The sequence below is a fragment of the Bos grunniens genome, chromosome X (assembly GCF_055505025.1).
Source record: "Bos grunniens cultivar Pamir isolate PY7600 chromosome X, Bosgru_T2T1.0, whole genome shotgun sequence".
Lineage (NCBI taxonomy): Eukaryota > Metazoa > Chordata > Mammalia > Artiodactyla > Bovidae > Bos > Bos grunniens.
Genome location: NC_141194.1, coordinates 79,023,606 through 79,029,864, shown reverse-complemented (window position 1 = coordinate 79,029,864; position 6,259 = coordinate 79,023,606). Strand labels below are relative to the sequence as shown.

Sequence of the window (6,259 nt, the reverse complement as noted above, 5' to 3'; positions counted from 1 at the left end):
ATGCACTTCTTTTGACAGGGCAATAGCAGAAACCGTAACTGATGCAATTATGGCAATCAAGGCAGTTATTCCCACAACGAGAGCTGCAACGAATCTCTTAGGTCGAGAAATTAAGCCATTAAGTTCATGTAAAACTTTCAGTGGATAATCATCAAACCATTGTCCCTCTAATTTTACAGGAACCATCAAATATGGTGGTGCTTTACAATCATCACAGCCTTGTAATTATTATAATCATTCCCATCAACACAATTTGATATAAAACAATTCATACATATAACATTGTAAACGGTTTCTACTTCAGAAACTTTCAAATCACTCTGATTTCTGGCCAACAAAAAGGCATAGGGAGAATGCATGCAGGCCCATACAATATATCTTTGTTCATTTAAAGGTCTATGTAAAGTCACAGGTGCCATAGCAGCCAATGCTCTTCATAATTCAGGCTGCATGGGACCTGTTCCGCTGAAACTCAGTAAAGGAGGAACCCATCCATTAGCATGCCACCTAGTAATTACTAAAGGTATAGGGAGAAATGAATTATTCCATGTGGATCTATAAGGTTCTACATAAATCAAACCCCATCGTTGATTCAAGAGATAGGGGCACCCCCCATTTGGTCAGAAAATGTCTGGTGGCAGCAATGGGAATTGATAACTTTATGGCATACGTGCATTCTTTCCAAAGAGGAAAGCCAGAAATTCTGCTTATGCTTTCCCAGGATGTAGTCCTTGTTCATCAGAGTCCGAAGTGGGGAGTACATAGCTCGGATAGTCCTTTAAATGAGGGGCTGCCTTTTTTAAGGCATCAAATAGTCTTTCTTGTGCCCTGGCATCAGCAGCTGTAAAGACCAAAAGTCTCTCTTGCCATCGCTTCTCAGAGAATCAGTAAGCATGCCTTTCAAGGAAGTGCTAATGCATCCATTCAAAACCAGAGCTGATCCTTGTAAAGAGGAAGGTATGGCAAAGCAAATAGGTGGATAAATGGACATGCCTGAAAAAATGAAGGGATTGCTGACCACTGTTTTAACATTATTAGGATAGATGGAAGCCCCACCCAAAAGAAGAGTATCATTAACAAAAACATGATGAATGGGCTCATTCATCCAATCAACAGGCTGGAAAGAAGGTGGATTAAGCAAATAGGCCCAATGAACTTTTTTCTGCACTGGAGGGCCTCAGCTGACAAGCCAACACAGCAAGCATAGCCACAAACATTACCATAGGAGTGGCCTCATATCTCCCCCTTTCTATTAATTCTTCAGCCCACTGAACGAGACGTTTTAGCTGGCCCCAAGTTGGTACCGTGTTGGAGGTGGTTGCTTAAGTACGATGACGGCGACAAGGTGAGGCAGAATACGGTTGAACTCGATCAGCATGTCTCTCCTGAAGTGCCAGGTGCCTGAAGCGATGTACTAGTGGTGAAGCCTCAGGCGAAGGGTCATTCACCCTTTGGTGTTTCCTTGGCTCCCTCAGGTCTGGACTCGATGCGCTTCTGGTCTCACCATCTTTTTTCAGTCCCAGACTCCAGGACTTCAGGGATTTTAGTAACCTCAGGGGTCCAAACAGGAGAAGTGGAATCCTGTGGAAACACACAAACATACGCTCTCCCACGTTAGCAGTATATCTGGCCCTTTCCACTCTCCTGTAAGGAGGTCTTTTCACTTAACCAGAGGCCAAGTCGTAGCCCCTTCAGGAGTCCAGTGTCTCTTCATTGCAGTCTGCCCCTGTGTGTCCATGTTTAAATGATTAATTACAAACAAAGCATGGTATAAAACATGATGTAGAGAGGAATACTTAAATTCTCCCTGTCTTAATTTAGCTATCTGACTTTTTAAAGTCTGGTGTGTCCTTTTCACTATGGCTTGGCCTTGGGGATTATAAGGTATTCCTGTTGAATGTACTATGGAAAATTGTTGACAAAATCTCTTAAAAGTGGCAGAAGTATAAGCTGGGGCATTATCTGTTTTTATCTGTTTGGGGAGTCCTATTTGGGAAAAGCATTGAAACAAGTGCTGAATTATATCTCTTGTTGCTTCACCTGATCTAGCAAAGGCTATAATAACATGAGAAAAGGTATCTACAGTAACATGCACAAAGGACAGTTTTCCAAAGGCTGGGATATGAGTTACGTCCATTTGCCAGAGAGCATTAGGCCTAAGGCCTCGGGGATTTACTCCTAATGGTGGACATGGATTAAATGTTGGGCAATTTGGACATAACTTAATTATTTGCCTAGCTGCTTCCCTACGGATATGAAATTCATACCTTAAACCAGCTGCATTTTGATGATGAATTTTGTGAGAATTTTTGGCCTTGTCAATCTTTTCATGTAAGTTTAAAGCAATTACTTTAGTTAATGCATCTGCCAAAGCATTCCCTTCATGCAAAGGGCTGGGCAAGCTGGAATGGGCTCTAATATGTTCCACACAATATTTCTTATCTCTATGCTTAATCTCCTTCTGTAAATCAAATAACAAGGAGAAGATGGTAGTTCTATTTTCCAGAATATTAGCAGTCTCAGTATGAGGAAATAACCCTACAACACATTGGGATTCAGTCAGAAGATTGAAGGTGTGGTCTCTTAAATGTTGAAAAGCCCAAATAACCACCCTCAACTCAGCTCTCTGGGCCAATGTCTCTTCAGTTGAACATGGGATTTTCCGTCAATAATTGTGACTGCTTTACGATTAGAGGAACCATCTGTGAAAACTAAAATCGTGCCTTCCAAAGGTTGAATAGAAAATTTCTTCGGGAAAAATATTGGATGTGTTTTCAAAAAATGCAATAGGGGGCTTGAGGGCAAATGAAACAAAATTTGACCCCTGAAATCTATCAGGGCAACTTTCCAATCATCACTATTTTGTAAAAGAAATTGCAGTTGATCGTTATTGAATGGAATCACTATATTTGCTACTTCTTTTCCAAAAAGTTCCACACTTCTTTTTCTACCTTTTATAATTAATTGTGCCACCAAGCTGGGATAAGATAAAACTATTTTTCTTGGGGTCATTGGTAGATGGAGCCATTCCAATGGGCCTCCTTGCCACAAGCATCCTGTAGATGTATGCTCTGTGGTGAGAATAATTAAATCCCATTCTCTGGTAATATTAATCCTAATCAACTGATCATTTAAAGCCTCATCCACTTTATTTTTGTAAATATAAATTTATTTATTTTAATTAATTTAATTTAATTTAATTACTTTACAATATTGTATTGGTTTTGCCATACATCAATATGACAAGAGCCGACTATGCCTCATTAGTCAACTTTCTCTTAGAACTGGGATTAGGATTGCTTTTTAAGCAATCAAACAAAGGCTTTAAATCTGCAGCAAATCCCGTTGCCATTTACTTTATTACTCTGGATTCGAATTTATACACCATTTTTGTGTTTCCTGTCTAGAGAAGATCCTTTAGTATTTGTTGGAGAGCTGGTTTGGTGGTGCTGAATTCTCTCAGCTTTTGCTTGTCTGTAAAGCTTTTGATTTCTCCTTCATATTTGAATGAGATCCTTGCTGGGTACAATAATCTGGGCTGTAGGTTATTTTCTTTCATCACTTTAAGTATATCTTGCCATTCCCTCCTGGCTTGAAGAGTTTCTATTGAAAGATCAGCTGTTATCCTTATGGGAATTCCCTTGTGTGTTATTTGTTGTTTTTCCCTTGCTGCTTTTAATATTTGTTCTTTGTGTTTGATCTTTGTTAATTTAATTAATATGTGTCTTGGGGTGTTTTGCCTTGGGTTTATCCTGTTTGGGACTCTCTGGGTTTCTTGGACTTGAGTGAATATTTCCTTCCCTATTTTAGGGAAGTTTTCAACTATTATTTCCTCAAGTATTTTCTCACGGTCTTTCTTTTTGTCTTCTTCTTCTGGGACTCCTATGATTTGAATGTTGTGGCGTTTAATATTGTCCTGGAGGTCTCTGAGATTGTCCTCATTTCTTTTAATTCATTTTTCTTTTTTCCTCTCTGATTCATTTATTTCTACCATTCTATCTTCTACTTCATTAATCCTATCCTCTGCCTCTGTTATTCTACTATTTGTTGCTTCCAGAGTGTTTTTTATATCATTTATTGCATTATTCATTATATATTGACTCTTTTTTAATTTCTTCTAGGTCCTTGTTAAACCTTTCTTGCATCTTCTCAATCCTTGACCCCTACATACGTTGTCTACAAGAGACCAACCTCAAAACAGGGGACACATGCAGACTGAAAGTGAAGGGCTGGAAAAAGATTTTCCATGCAAATAGAGACCAAAAGAAAGCAGGAGTAGCAATACTCATAACAGACAAAATAGAATTTAAAACAAAGGCTGTGAAAAGAGACAAAGAAGGTCACTACATAATGATCAAAGGATCAATCCAAGAAGAAGATATAACAATTATAAATATATATGCACTCAACATAGGAGCACCACAATATGTAAGAAAAATGCTAACAAGTATGAAAGGAGAAATTAACAATAATACCAATAATACAATAATAGTGGGAGACTTTAATACCCCACTCACACCTACGGATAGATCAACTAAACAGAAAATTAACAAGGATACACAAACTTTAAATGATACAATAGACCAGTTAGACCTAATTGATATCTATAGGACATTTCATGCCAAAACAATGAATTTCAGCTTTTTCTCAAGCGCACACAGAACCTTCTCCAGGATAGATCACATCCTGGGCCATAAATCTAGCCTTGGTAAATTCAAAAAAATTGAAATCATTCCAAGCATCTTTTCTGACTACAATGAAGTAAGATTAGATGTCAATTACAGGAGAAAAACTATTAAAAATTCCAACATATGGAGGCTGAAAAACACACTGCTGAATAACCAACAAATTACAGAAGAAATTAAAAAAGAAATCAAAATTTGCATAGAAACGAATGAAAATGAAAACACAACAACCCAAAACCTGTGGGACATGGTAAAAGCAGTCCTAAGGGGAAAGTTCATAGCAATACAGGCACACCTCAAGAAACAAGAAAAAAGTCAAATAAATAACCTAATTCGACACCTAAAGCAACTAGAAAAGGAAGAAATGAAGAACCCCACGGTTAGTAGAAGGAAAGAAATCTTAACAATTAGGGCAGAAATAAATGCAAAAGAAACAAAGGAGACCATAGCAAAAATCAACAAAGCTAAAAGCTGGTTCTTTGAAAGGATAAATAAAATTGACAAACCATTAGCCAGACTCATCAAGAAACAAAGGGAGAAAAATCAAATCTATAAAATTAGAAATGAAAATGGAGACATCACAACAGACAACACAGAAATACAAAGGATCATAAGAGACTACTATCAACAATTATATGCCAATAAAATAGACAACGTGGAAGAAATGGACAAATTCTTAGAAAAGTACAACTTTCCAAAACTTGACCAGGAAGAAATAGAAAATCTTAACAGACCCATCACAAGCACGGAAATTGAAATTATAATCAGAAATCTTTCAGCAAACAAAAGCCCAGGTCCAGATGGCTTCACAGCTGAATTCTACCAAAAAATTTAGAGGAGAGCTAACATCTATCCTACTCAAACTCTTCCAGAAAATGGCAGAGGAAGGTAAACTTCCAAACTCATTCTATGAGGCCACCATCACCCTAACACCAAAACCTGACAAAGATGCCACAAAAAAAGAAAACTATAGGCCAATATCACTGATGAACATAGATGCAAAAATTCTTAACAAAATTCTAGCAATCAGAATCCAACAACACATTAAAAAGATCATACACCATGACCAAGTGGGCTTTATCTCAGGGATGCAAGGATTCTTTAATATCTGCAAATCAATCAATGTAATACACCACATCAACAAATTGAAAAATAAAAACCATATGATTATCTCAATAGATGCAGAGAAAGCCTTTGACAAAATTCAACATCCATTTATGATAAAAACTCTCCAGAAAGCAGGAATAGAAGGAACATACCTTAACATAATAAAAGCTGTATATCACAAACCCACAGCAAACATTATCCTCAATGGTGAAAAATTGGAAGCATTTCCTCTAAAGTCAGGAAGAACACAAGGGTGCCCACTTTCACCACTACTATTCAACATAGTTTTGGAAGTTTTGGCCACAGCAATCAGAGCAGAAAAAGAAATAAAAGCAATCCAAATTGGAAAAGAAGAAGTAAAACTCTCACTGTTTGCAGATGACATGATCCTCTACATAGAAAACTCTAAAGACTCCACCAGAAAATTACTAGAACTAATCAATGAATATAGTAAAGTTGCAGGATAT

The 6,259-nt window shown here is 37.5% G+C and overlaps 1 pseudogene; it reads right to left on the bottom strand.

The window, feature by feature from the left end:
- Positions 1-707: 707 nt before the first annotated feature.
- On the bottom strand, positions 708-1,601 carry LOC147340746 (uncharacterized; annotated as a pseudogene).
- Positions 1,602-6,259: the final 4,658 nt, after the last annotated feature.